The following is a 13,140-nucleotide window of genomic DNA, read 5'->3' on the forward strand; positions in this document are numbered from 1 at the left end:
AATTAATAAAATAAAAAATTTATTTTGAAGTGTTTTAATACATTTTTTAAACTTTTAATAGCTAGAGTGGAGTTAAAAAACGTTTGTAGTTGTTTCATTTTGAATTATCACATGCCGGACATTGCTCGATTTTCCCTTGAGTCTTACATGTGATAAACTTATGATCAATTTTTAAAAAAAATATTTGCAATATTTCAATGATTTATATTACTGCAAAAAATTATATAATGTGAAAATAGATATGCTGAATCATCTATTTATTTCTAAAAGTACATTTATGTAATTTAAGCTAAATTCAGCACGTGACACTTTCTTTGATTATTATAGATATTCTATCTTTTGACTTGGAGCATTTTTCTTAGTTAAAAAAGAAAATATTGACTCCATTAAATCATGGAAAGTACATAAAATTTCTATTTTTTTCAAAAGATTAAAGCTGCATTAATACAATTTAATGTTAAAAATGTCCCACACGTAACCATGGAATGATACAATGTTTGAAGTCGATGTAATTGATGAAATGGCCTGTATTGGCCAGTATTTTTTTAATTGGGATTTTTTTTTAGCTTATTTACTTTACTTTGTGCAATTGAACACTAAAATCGTATTGTTATTCTGAAAAACATAGGTTATTTCTCCTTAATTTAAATCATGGTTTTATGTCCATTAAGTTCTTGGCGCTATATAGCCTAATTTAACTTTTACTTAAAAAAAACTAGCGTTAATATTAAATGAAGAAATAGTTCACAATAGAGACATTAACGAAACTGCACTACATATTACGGATTTTTTTTAACTGCATTCTAAAATTCCATCACACACACACTTCAAAGACGACGGGCTTGAAGAAGATTCTGCCAATTCCACGACAGTTGAAAGCTTTGTACTACTTAAAGAAGCCGTCCACTACCCTGAAAAATAAGAATATAATGTCAAAAAGAAAAGAATATAATGTCAAGTGAATTTTATCGATACCATAAATAATACAAAAATCAAAAGAAATTTGAAATAAAATTAAAACAATTTATAATGACAAAACAACTTAGAAAATAAAGCAAAAAATAAAATAGTTATAAAAAAAGTAATGAATAATAAAAAAATAACTAAGCTAAATTTAAAATTGCTCCGAAATTAAAAGGATCAGAAGAGTGACTACTTATCTTCCTATTTTAATCAATAATGCTCATGAAAAAAATTTATCGAATTAAAAGCATCAGAGTCGTACGAAGCGATTAGATTTTACCACGAAGTGGAGTGAAAAAAGTTTATTCGAATATCATCCTTGCAAGTTGCTAGATTTGGTTTTAAGATAATGACTCACTAATTTGTTTTTCTACTAAAAAATTAGTAAATTTGCTATTGGAAAGGGAGCTGAAAGGGTTCATCCGGAAATATCTAAACAAATAAAAAAAAAGTAGTTATATGATCCAAAAGAAGAAAAATCTTATTATGAAAAGATTTTGAACAGTTTTTCAAACAATACTACCCATTAAGAGTTAATATTTTTGAAAGCTAAAAAAAAAATTTAATTTTACATTTGAAATAAATGTTTTTTACATTTTTCGATTTCATGTACTTTGAAAGAGTTTGGATTACAAATGTTTTACAAATAAATTATACGATTAGTGTAATATTCCTAAAAATATGGAGATATCCTAAAGAAAAGATGATGGAATTTGGAATTCTTTAACAGATAAATATGTTGATAGTCAAATGATACGTTTAAAAAAATGTTTCCTAATAAATAGAGAACGTCATTTGTAGAAAATTTTACTACTTTAAAAGAATTAAACATTAAAGTAAAGAGTGGAAGGAAAAAAAAATTTAAATAAATTCTGGATTAAAATAGTAGCACACTATATATAAATTTCATATATAAACCTGTTATAGTTGATTTATTAAATTTACATGCATTAAATTGTATGGAAAAGAAAATATTTATAAAAAAAATATTTGATTCTTTTGGGAAATTCCATAACACTGATTCTAAAAATCAAAAACCAGAAAAATGTATAAATAATAATTTTAATAAAACAGAAATAGATCTTTATTTTCTTTTTCATTCCAAATTATGAAATCAATCATTATATAAGAAATGTATAGTACATCGAAAATATAATATAACTAAACAAGTTAATAAAATTATATCTAAACAGTATTATAATATTTCAAGACTTATTTAGAAAATAAAGACTATTGGAAAGATTGGTAGAAAAGTAGACATTTTCAATGCGCAACTCATTATTACGTAAACTCTTTTACCCAAAATTAATGCCTACAGAAAAAACTTTCGAGTTTGCTAGAAAAAAGAAATAATATAGAATTTAAAAAGAATCAAATATCACTCAATGTTCGATTGATATTAATATGATTTGAATGACGAAAAAGTGTTAAGCTTCTAAAAGTAGTAAATGATGAAACAATTTCGATTTACTTAAATAATAGATTGTGATAATTTATGCTCAGCTTGGTTTATAACAGCCCTTTCAAAACGAAATCCTGATTTGTCATATGATTAATTAAATTATTAAAAAGCTCTTTAAAACATATCAATCAAGGACTGTATGAAATTACAAGAAAAATTGGCAGAAAAATTACATGAATTATGCGATATACAATTATTATATATTATGTGATATATACTGTGTAGAGAAACTTTTAATGAAAAAATATATAATACTTAAAAATCTACCTGTATTTTTACGTATTGAAAAATCTAAATCATTTTGATGTTATAACTACTATCAAAGGATTTTAAGTAAAATAAATTTTTGCGAATATTGCAAAATAGTTATGATAAGAAATACGTGCATAAATGTTTATTACAATGTGATAGATGTTTTGTATGAAATTCTAATTGTGAAGGAGAGTTTTAGACTAAGTAAATGTAAAATAATGTTTAGATAATCATAATATGCCAAATAAAAATGAAAGTTATGTATGCAAAATGTTTAAAAAGTAAATATAAGATTAATAGAAGTGAAGAAACTCCTTAAAAGCATAAATTTGAAAAAATGAAACATAAAAGTTGTAAAGAATGATTTATGTAAACAAAAAGAGGTAGAAATGTATATTTTTTTGTAAGAGAACAACGAAGAATAATGATGCTTCTAAAAAAAAGAGTCCATTTTGTAGATATGATTGTATTAAAAAACTATTAATAAACGTAAAAAAGACCATGTTTTTACTGTTCGTCAGAAACTTATACAGAAAAATAAATTTTTTTTAAAATTTCAAAACTAATAAAAGAAATAGTAACTAATGAAGTGAATCATAATTGTAATTGAAAGGAAAACAAATTTAATAATAAAAATATGAATGGTTATTTCGTCTAGAGAGTAACAATAATGCTGTTTATAGGGGCTACATAGTCTTCATTTATTAAAGTAAGATCACTTAGTGCAAGAGTCATATAAGGCTATATCACACATTTTAAAAGTAATGACAAAGAGTAAAACACGAATTAAATCATTGAGTATTTAATTATTGCCTTTATTCATAAGATAAAATTGAGAAGACCATCTCCAATTAAAAAATTTGAATTTCTTGTTAAGTGTGTGTTTACTGTTTATCAAGGAAACAAATTGATTTCTCGGGAAGTGATTGGTAATTATAAAAGATTTGTTGATTCAATTCAATTTAACGTTGAGAAAAATTTAACAAAGGGTATGAGCCTTTTTTGGACTTAGTGACGCTTCATTCACTTCCGGTCAGAAAGGATATGAAACGGTAAAAAATAGTGCATTTTACTTTCCTTTGTTGCATTTTCTTGTTTGTTCTGCGAGTATATTTATGGCTATTAACAATTTAAAATATTTTTCAAAAATATCAATGTAGTATAGATTAGTAGCTTGGTTAAATTATTTATCTAAACTATATACCAACATGCTTTGGTTAGTTTCGAATGCAACTGGTTTATGGTGGTTTACTGTAATTACATTTTATCTGATTTTATTCACTTTTGAATAGTCTGTTTCGTTTTGTTTAGTTTTATAAGCTCCATGTGATTTTAGTAAGAGAAATTAAGCATTTTACTTAAGATTTATTTTAAAACCGTTCGTTTGGCACAGCATGTCCTTTCGTGGACTTTGTGTCATTAAACTCTACATTCAATTCAATTAAATTTATAAGATTCGAGAACAAAAAAAAAGTTAAAATTAGGTGAAGCATACTATAAAGTAGATGGTTTTTTATGAAAACATCATCTATCAACTTCATGGATGTCACTGGCTGAAAGTAAAAGATACGGTAGAAAACCAACAACGAATATTCAATTTAATACATGCATGAAAATATTTGTAAAATACGCAAAAATTATTTTAAGAAATGATTTTTTCGTGATAATAAAAATATTAATAAATGCATTAAAATGAAATGGAAAAGAGATTTTGTAGAATCATTAAAACCTACAAAACTGAAATATGACATGAATAATAAAGAGAAAGATAAATAGATGGATTGATGTTCTTTATATCTTACTGGGATATATTTCGATGACTATATATAGTCATCCTATCAAAGCTCAATGAAAATTGTCACGGATAAATAAAATGTATAGTATTATATTCTAGAAAATTATATCCTCCTGTATTACCATACAAGGAAGAAAAATTAATAGTTAGTTTATGTGAATCTTGATCTAAAACAATTGATAGTAAACATTTTAGCAGTACAATGGGAAAGAAAAAAATGTAATATGAAATTAGAAATTCAATATCATTGTGATATTAAAATAAATTTCATAGAAACACAGAAAACTGAGGAAGTGAAATTAGCTATCGAAAGGAATCTTAAAATGTTGGAATGTTTCATAAGTATGGCATTCTGAAAAGAAAACAAATGAAATATTAAAATTAATTGTGTTAGGTTGCAAAAAATAAAATTAGAAATGAATTATAAGCTCAAAGAACATAGACTTTAAAACTAGCAAATAATACATATTAAATGCTAAACAATGAAAGAAAACTGCTCAAGATGAATTGGACAAAAAATTTAATGAATTGCAAAAAATTCCAGCCTTAAGGTTTATGCTAGTTTAATTTCTTTATAGTATGGGGTAACTTTAGAAAGAAAAAAAAATGTTTAAAATGAATATGTTATAGAATTGCAAGATTTTTAGAAAATAATACTTGATGGGAAAGTAAAAGATTTAAAATCATTTCTATAATCGATGTTTGGATAGAACTGTTTTATAACTACGAAGATGATTGCACTAAAAACAATTTTTATGCATAGCAATCTTTACAATCAGTTACGCTAAAAGAAGATTGTACGAAATACTCAATGTATTATGATACAATTGACATAGTATACATAGATGACAGAAGCAATACAGTTAAAACAGGTCAGGGGAATTAAAAGATAAATACAGAACATTTTGGATATTAGAACCATTAAAAGATTATGCTTGTATAGTAAATGATAAAACTGTAAAATGAGTTTAGTAAATGAAGCAACACTAATTTTCAACAAAAGAATTAAAATAATTAAAGGCGAAACAGTTTATTGAAATGTAGAAACAAATCAGTCTAAAAGTGACAGATCCTTTCAAGTAAGTAAAATTAATAAAAAAAAATACTTGTTTGGAATTTTAGAAGATTTTAATACTGTATCTTTCAGCTTTTAAATATTCTCTAAAATGCTCTCTAACAGAAAAGTGCAATTGACTGAAGAAAAAAGATTTGAAGCCTAGGATATGTAATCTGATATAATTGAGAAAAATAAATACGAAATTTGGTGATGTTTGAAAGTGGTTTAAACAATAGAGACTAAGTAAAAGTTAGAAAAAATTTATAAAAAGAAGAGTTATAAGAAATGGGTGATAGGGTTTGGCAGAAACCCCTGGATAAAAAAAAAAAGATGAAATTAATATATATTTCAGAAACTTTACGAAATGGTGGGATACTAGAAAGATCATTAGCTAAATTTTTAGAATTTTTCAAACTGTGAAATGATTACCAGAAATCAAGGTTGGATTATGAAGAGTAGAATTGAATGATTTTAGAAGCAGAAAGCTTAGAATTCTATTTATCTAGGATGGAAAAAGATCGTTTTATATCCTTATTTTGGAATTATTTTTCAAGACGAAATTTAAGGTCGATATGTATATTAAGAGAGCTGTACTCACTACGATACATTGACAAAAAATTTGATAAATATTCTCACTATTAATATCAACGACAGGGCTTGGGGAAGTTTACTTTGTTTACAGGGGAGAAAAGCTACTTTAAATCGAAGTTTCTTTTAAATTTGGGGAGTAATTTTCGGATAAAGTTCAAATCGTGAAATCTATCTATCAAATTCTTCAAACTAAAGAATTTGTTTGATTACGTGATTAATTTTCTGTTGATGGAATCGATAATATAAGAAGAAAATTCACGATCAATAGCTTTGAGTTAACTTTTACTCAGGAGATGACTATTAGAACACATTTAAGAAGTGTGAAAAGCAAGCGTGCATAAGGTAACTTTTGCTAAAGTTGATGAGATGAAATATTATGTTTACCTATAGACAGAGTGTTTACCTATAAACAGAACAGAGAAATTCATCACAGTTAAGAACGTCAAAGAAAGTATACATTTTTTGTGCAACCGTAAACTGAATGCCTTTTAAGAGTCATAATATAAAGAACTTGGTCAGTGGAACATCAATGCGAAACAGTTGTCAACCTATCGTCAAATAATAAATCCGAGTTCCACTTCATAAGAGTGCTTATCTTGTGCCATTAAACCCCACATTTAATTCAATTCAATTCATAATAGTGCTTATTCTGGTAACTTACTTAGGAGCTGAGAGGATTATCAATAGTAGATATTCCCTCATTAAATAAAATTTACCATTAAAAGGGAAAGTGGACTATACTAAACAAATGTGAGTTATGTGCTTTATATCTTCAATTTCATCTTGGCAAAAGAGGAATTTTTGTAATTTGTTTGAGGCAATTATTAATATTAATGGAAACGTTAGTGAATAAAGATATTACAGCAAAAGAGACCATGAGATTCATTAGATTTGTGTGTACGAAGCTCGTGAACAAAATCATGTGATTTCTTTAACAGTGAATGAACTCAAACTGGAAAGTGGAGAAAAATTGAAATAAAATGCTTGGCTTCTTTATTAGAGGTGGTGCAAATATTAGAAAAGTTTGGGTCTAAAAGAAGACCCAGCCATATGAAATTTTGGTAAAACGTAAAATCTTGAAAGCTATAAATATATAAGAGAACATTTTAGTTGTTTAGGAATAGTTGCAGTGAGTTTAATGACATATTTAGTTTTTCTTTTTTTTTAACTCTTAAATCTTTATTTTGGATCATTAGGTAATGCTCTGTAAGGCCAGTCATCGACTTTTAAGATTCCCTAAGTTATTTAACTTTGTCCAAAACTACAAGTTAGCTAACTCCCTTTGTTCGCTTTAATAATAACACTGCTGAGTGTTAATTCAATTTTGCTATGATTATTAGTAGAAAGTCGCGAAATCAAAGTGCTAAAAATCAAATTTTCAACTGAATCTTTTTAGGAGTTGTGAGAATACTAAATTTAAAAGCTTTCTTAATACGAGAAACCAATTTGGATATTAAGGGTCTGGAGGATAGATTAAAGTTAAGAGCACGTGAGTTGGTCTAACAGAGCACGTGAGTTGAGCCATTCAACATAACAGAACAGAAATTAACAACCGAATTTTTATTTACAAATAATTATATATTACGTTCAGAAACTAGGATTTTATTTGAGCAATTTATTGAATTTCTTCTCCTTTATTAATTTACAGTTTAGAATTTAATAAGTAAGTTCTCGCCTAGAACGTTTAAAATTGTAAGTAGTATAACTGATATTTTAGAAAATAGGGATGCCTATGGACTGAGGATATTTATTAAATCTTGGTTTTTTTTCTAACAAAGCAAAGTTCTTGATTTACAAAACTCTTGTCAGGCCTGTCTTGACATATGCTTCTGAAGCTTGGACAATGACAATACTGGAGGAAAATTGTATCGTAATATCTGAGAGAAATATTTTGCTTAGTATATTTGGTGGTGTAAATGTGAAAACAATAACTGGAGAAGGAGATTTAACCTTGAATTGTTCACGATTTATAAATAACCTGATTTTATTAAATTCATGAAATTAAATAGAATTAATTGCATGGCACGTGTGATTCCAGTGAGTGATGGCAATACAATAGAAAAGATATTGCTTTTTGGATCCACTGTGACAAGAAAGCGAGGAAAGTTGAGATTTCGGTAGAGTCTGATTTTCTTACAATTAATAAAAAGAATTGGAGATCAAAGATAAATCGAAAGTCGTGGAAGAGATTGATTGAATGTAGGGTTTTTGTTGGATAAAATGATCTCTGAAGCTATAAATTTACAACCAGGAAGTGTAGTTTTTTGGGAACTGAAACTTTTAAGTCATGTGACTCTCGTCGCATGTTTTTCAAGGTCTAAATATTAATTCAATACTAATGTTATATTTTTATGTTTTATTACTCTTTGATTTTCAGTTCTCACTTTCTCTTTGTGCATCGTCAACTGAGGGAGAATTCTTATCCTTCCTCGCTGCTTGTAAAAATGTTTTGTCAAAATGCATCATTAAATTTCTATATTGCTTAAAAGGATGATTCTTCAATGATGCTAGTTTAACTCGTTCACAAATTAATCAATTTCAAAGAACTTATTTTCAGCCATTCATCGTACTCATCGCCTTTACAAGGTAAGATTTACTACCTTTTTCCTATCAGGGTTTAATGGCACAAAGTCCAAATAAGGACATGCTGCGCCAAACAATACGGTATAATAGTTTAAAGGCTAAGGTAAAAGTGCATACAGCAATTTCATTGTACAATTTTTATCGATAAAATGGTATAAGTTTACAAAATCAGATAAAAGGTAAAAATAAACTCAGATAAAAGGAGTATGAATACAATATAAAATACAATGAGTAAAATGATACGATGTTTGCAAACTGAATAAAATTGTAGATGCTTAAAAGCATTCAAATATTGTTAAAAATAGCAACGGCACGTAAAAATGCAAAAATATTAGGATGATGAATGTCATTCAATAAATCCTGTATACATAAAATTGAACTCCCAAAAAAGGTTAAACGTTGTCGGTTAAAACATGGGCAAAATATTAAAATGTAGTGAATTGTGAGAGGAACATTTCAAGTATGACATTGAGGAGAAGGTTCTCCAAATAGCAAATAAAGGTTTGTTAACCGGGTGTGACCTATTCGAGTAAGTTTAACGTCTGCACTACGGAGGTGCAGCACAGGCAACTGGTTCAAATCTGTTTTAATATTACGTAGTTTATTCAAAGTTTGGAGGTCCCATCTTTGTTGCCATAAAGATGTAATAGATCATCAAAAATGCAGCTTAACATCCGAGAAAGGCTCAGATAATGAGCAGTGGCAGATCGAGCAGGAGAGCAGTGGCAGATCGAGCAGCAGCTGGGTCGTTTCCTGATATGCCAACGTGACTTGCCACCCAACAAAACAACACACGAAACCCATTTATATGAAGAGTGATCAACAGAAGAAGAATAAAACAGAAAATTGGATGATTATTACTGTTAAAATTATCTAACTGGCTCAAAACGCTCATACTATCGGGGTAAATACATACAATATCTCCGCGTAGAACATGAAGAAATAATGCTTACTGCCAAAAGAATAGTAAAAGCTTCAGTAGTAAAGACGCAGCAAATATATCTGGGATTTTATAGCTATAGATGTCCTCACACACAGCGATGACACCACAGCCAACATATCCAGCAGATTTTGACCATAACGTATTCAGAATATTGATACGGTACGTATTCAGAATATTGATTACGATGTTCAAAAAAGAGTTGATAGAAAATGCAGGGTGCAACATTGGTCTTATTAATAACATAAATGGTGTAATAAAATGATATGGTAAGATGGTCCATGGTGGTATAAGAAAGTGATTTTCTGATTGCAAAGGCAATTCACAAATATCGAATGCTTGTATGAGTGAGTGCGTGCGAGCATGAAATGGGCGAGTATGTGACGGTCTAGCAACATACAGTCGCTCCAAACTTGATTAAGTAACATCATGCTTTAATGGATGAGATTTAGGTGACACGATACGAAAGTATAAGTGAGAGACATCTGCATGCGACGTCGGTCTAGTGGCAGTTGATGGTAAACAACATATAAACTTTTGACAGGGGATGTACTAAATGCGTCAGAACAGATGTGTAAAGCAGTGTGGTGTAGTGCGTCCAAGACTCGTATGTTAGAACCTGTTGCAGTACCATAAACTGCACATGCATAATCGAGCCTCGATAGTATCAAGGCTTGATAAATCCGCAGTGAGGCTTGGCGATCCACTCCCCAAAACGTATTCGACAGCACACGCAACTTATTTAATTTCTGCTCACATCATCGTTTTCTTAATTGCTTTAAATGAGGGATAAAAGTTAGCTTGTTATCGAGAACTACTCCTAGAAATTTTATGTGTTTCCCAACTGGAATAGCAATGTTATGAATGGAGATGACGGAATCATTATGCAAATTGCGTTTCCGGCAGAAATGGATGCACGAACTTTTAGAAGGTGAAAGGGTATGGCCATTATGATCACACCAGTCTAAAATTTTGTTTACGGCTATTTGCAATTGTCGCTCGATGGCTCTCATGTTGGATCCTGAGCACGAGCTGAGCAGATCATCAACATAGAGAGAGTCACAGACAGTAGGTCGCCATATGTTTAAAATGAATGATGAATAATGTGACGCTTAAAATATGAATGATGAATAATGTCACGCTTAAAACGCTGCCTTATGGGACACCTTCCATCTGAGTGTAAAGATCAGAAAAGGTGGATCCAAGTTTTACTCGAAATTACCGCTTCAACAGAAAGTTCATGAAGAAGATGGGCAGATTACCAAGAAGTCTTATGTCGTAAATTGTCTTCAAAATTCTGTATCGCCATGTCCCATCATAAGCCTTCTCAATATCAAAGAAGATAGATGAAATGGTTACGTCGGACAAAAACGTTACGAATTCTTGACTCAAGTGCAACGATGTTATCAAATCTATCCTTACGAAAACCGCTCTGGATGTCAGGTATGAGATGATTTTTTTCGAGGAAGTATACCAGATGACAGTTTACCATCCGTTCTAAAATTCCCAAGACAGCTGATCAACGCTGTAGGGTGATAGTTAATAGGATCCTTAGGGTCTTTACCTGGTTTTGATATGGGTATCACACTTGCTTCACGCCAACCAGACGGGTACGTTTGTTCTGTCTATATTCTATTGAATAGAACGAGGACATTCGACAACGACGTCCGATCTAAGTGGCTGAGCATGTGATACCATCAGGACCGAGGTTTGTAGTGTTAGACCGCAAGAGTGCTCGTTGTAATTCTTCAAAATTAAACTTATTGTTACAGAGGAAAAGACGGCGTGTACCAAAGTGGATGTTATTCCGTTCGTTGGTCTGCTTGTAATGTTGCAATGCTGAACTGTAACTCTCTGGACTAGAGACAGCAGCAAATGCCTCACCAAACATATTACGAACGTCAACAGAAGAAGAGTAAATTGTACCGTTTTTCTCCAACACCGGAAGGTGAAATTCACAGGATATGCCGTTAGCCCTCTCGACCAGACTTGTCTGGGAGATGTCGACGATGTGGTATTGTCGACGAGACGTAACGGGACCAAGAATCTCTCTGACCGTATCACAAGTCAATGAAAACGATGGCAAAATTATATAAATTGGTCTTCGAATTGCGTCCGTATCCACAATATTCTCCAGATCTGGTCCCCAGCGATTTTTTCCTGTTCTCAGACCTCAAGAGAATGCTCGCTGGAAAGAAATTTAGCGCCGATGAAGAAGTAGTCACCGAAACTAAGCCCTATTTTGAGGCTAAAGACAAATCGTACTATAAAAATGGTATCGAAAAATTATATGACAGCTATAATTGTTGTATTGCCCTTGAAGGAAACTATATTGAATAATAAAATGAAATTTTATCAAAAAAATTTTTTTTCTATGTTAGCCTACGAATTTTCAGTCCACCTGCTTTCTTCTGCCGCTTTTAGAATTACATACGTAACACTGTCAACAGCTGCACTTACAGTATCATGTGTCACAATATCCTCTGTGATCCGAGCAAAGAAGCATAGCAAAATTTTATCTGATAGACAGTGAAAATGTCGTAAGCCACTAGATGATATTTTACAACTTGAAACAGAAACAAAAGTGAGGAGGGAATTAAAATTAACCAGATTTTTATCAGTTTTACCAAACACATCAATTAATGAAGAGTAATTCGTTGATGATTTTGGATAATAACTCTAGGGCCACACATATCAGAACTATCGAGGGACAACTGTAATCAATGAAGTATTAAAATGCACAATTATAAGCGGTTTTACGTTTTCCGATGCGTGCATTTTTGCAGGAAACGAAATCTTTATCCTTCTTCTAAGATGTTCAGGATCAAATTATCGAAGAGTTTCGAAAGGGTCAACACAATATATAATACAGGGAAAAATGGATGAATTGAATTTTTTTTGTAATAAAAACCCTTTAAAGCAATTACTTATGATAAAAATGTCTTAGTTTAACGTTTGTTTTCTTAGAGCATTTCGTTCGTGTTTATCAAGGAGTAAGAGAGATCGAAAAAAAAAATGCAACTATTTCTATTTCAATGTCGAATCAATTCTTCCCTGAGAGAGAGAGAAAAAAAAAACCAGGTACCTACCCCACATGTTAAGTAACATACATTTCATTGCAGTTTTCAGTTTTTGGACAGATGCGCTAAGGTCCTTAATGCAACTTTCTCACCAATGCTTTAAAAAGTTATTTTACATGAAAAATCCTAATTTCGGTTTAAAAACTTTACTGATAGGAACTTTGAGAAAAGTAAAAAAAAAAAAAAAAATTTATATGTTGTTGTAATATGAATAAATTGTTTGTAATATGAATAGAAAATATATGAAAGGAGCTAAAATAAAGACAAATTTAAAAAAAAAAAAATTATTGCTGTTTGCAATATGAATAGAAAATATATGAGAGAAGCTAAAATAGAAACAAACTTAAAAAAAAAAAAAAAAAAAAAAAAAAAAAAAAAAAAAAAAAAAAAAAGCTGTTGCTAACAGCTCAGTATTTT

The 13,140-nt window shown here is 29.9% G+C and overlaps 1 long non-coding RNA gene across 1 annotated transcript in view; it reads right to left on the reverse strand.

The window, feature by feature from the left end:
* Window positions 1-438: 438 nt before the first annotated feature.
* Window positions 439-13,140, reverse strand: part of LOC147806720 (uncharacterized) — a 38,469-nt gene continuing 25,767 nt past the window's right edge. The window contains exon 3 of the long non-coding RNA XR_015435084.1: window positions 439-911. This is a non-coding gene — a long non-coding RNA (uncharacterized LOC147806720). The remainder of the gene's footprint in view (window positions 912-13,140) is intronic.

Source organism: Parasteatoda tepidariorum, chromosome 7 (assembly GCF_982258835.1).
Source record: "Parasteatoda tepidariorum strain Cologne lab strain chromosome 7, Ptep-v5.0, whole genome shotgun sequence".
Lineage (NCBI taxonomy): Eukaryota > Metazoa > Arthropoda > Arachnida > Araneae > Theridiidae > Parasteatoda > Parasteatoda tepidariorum.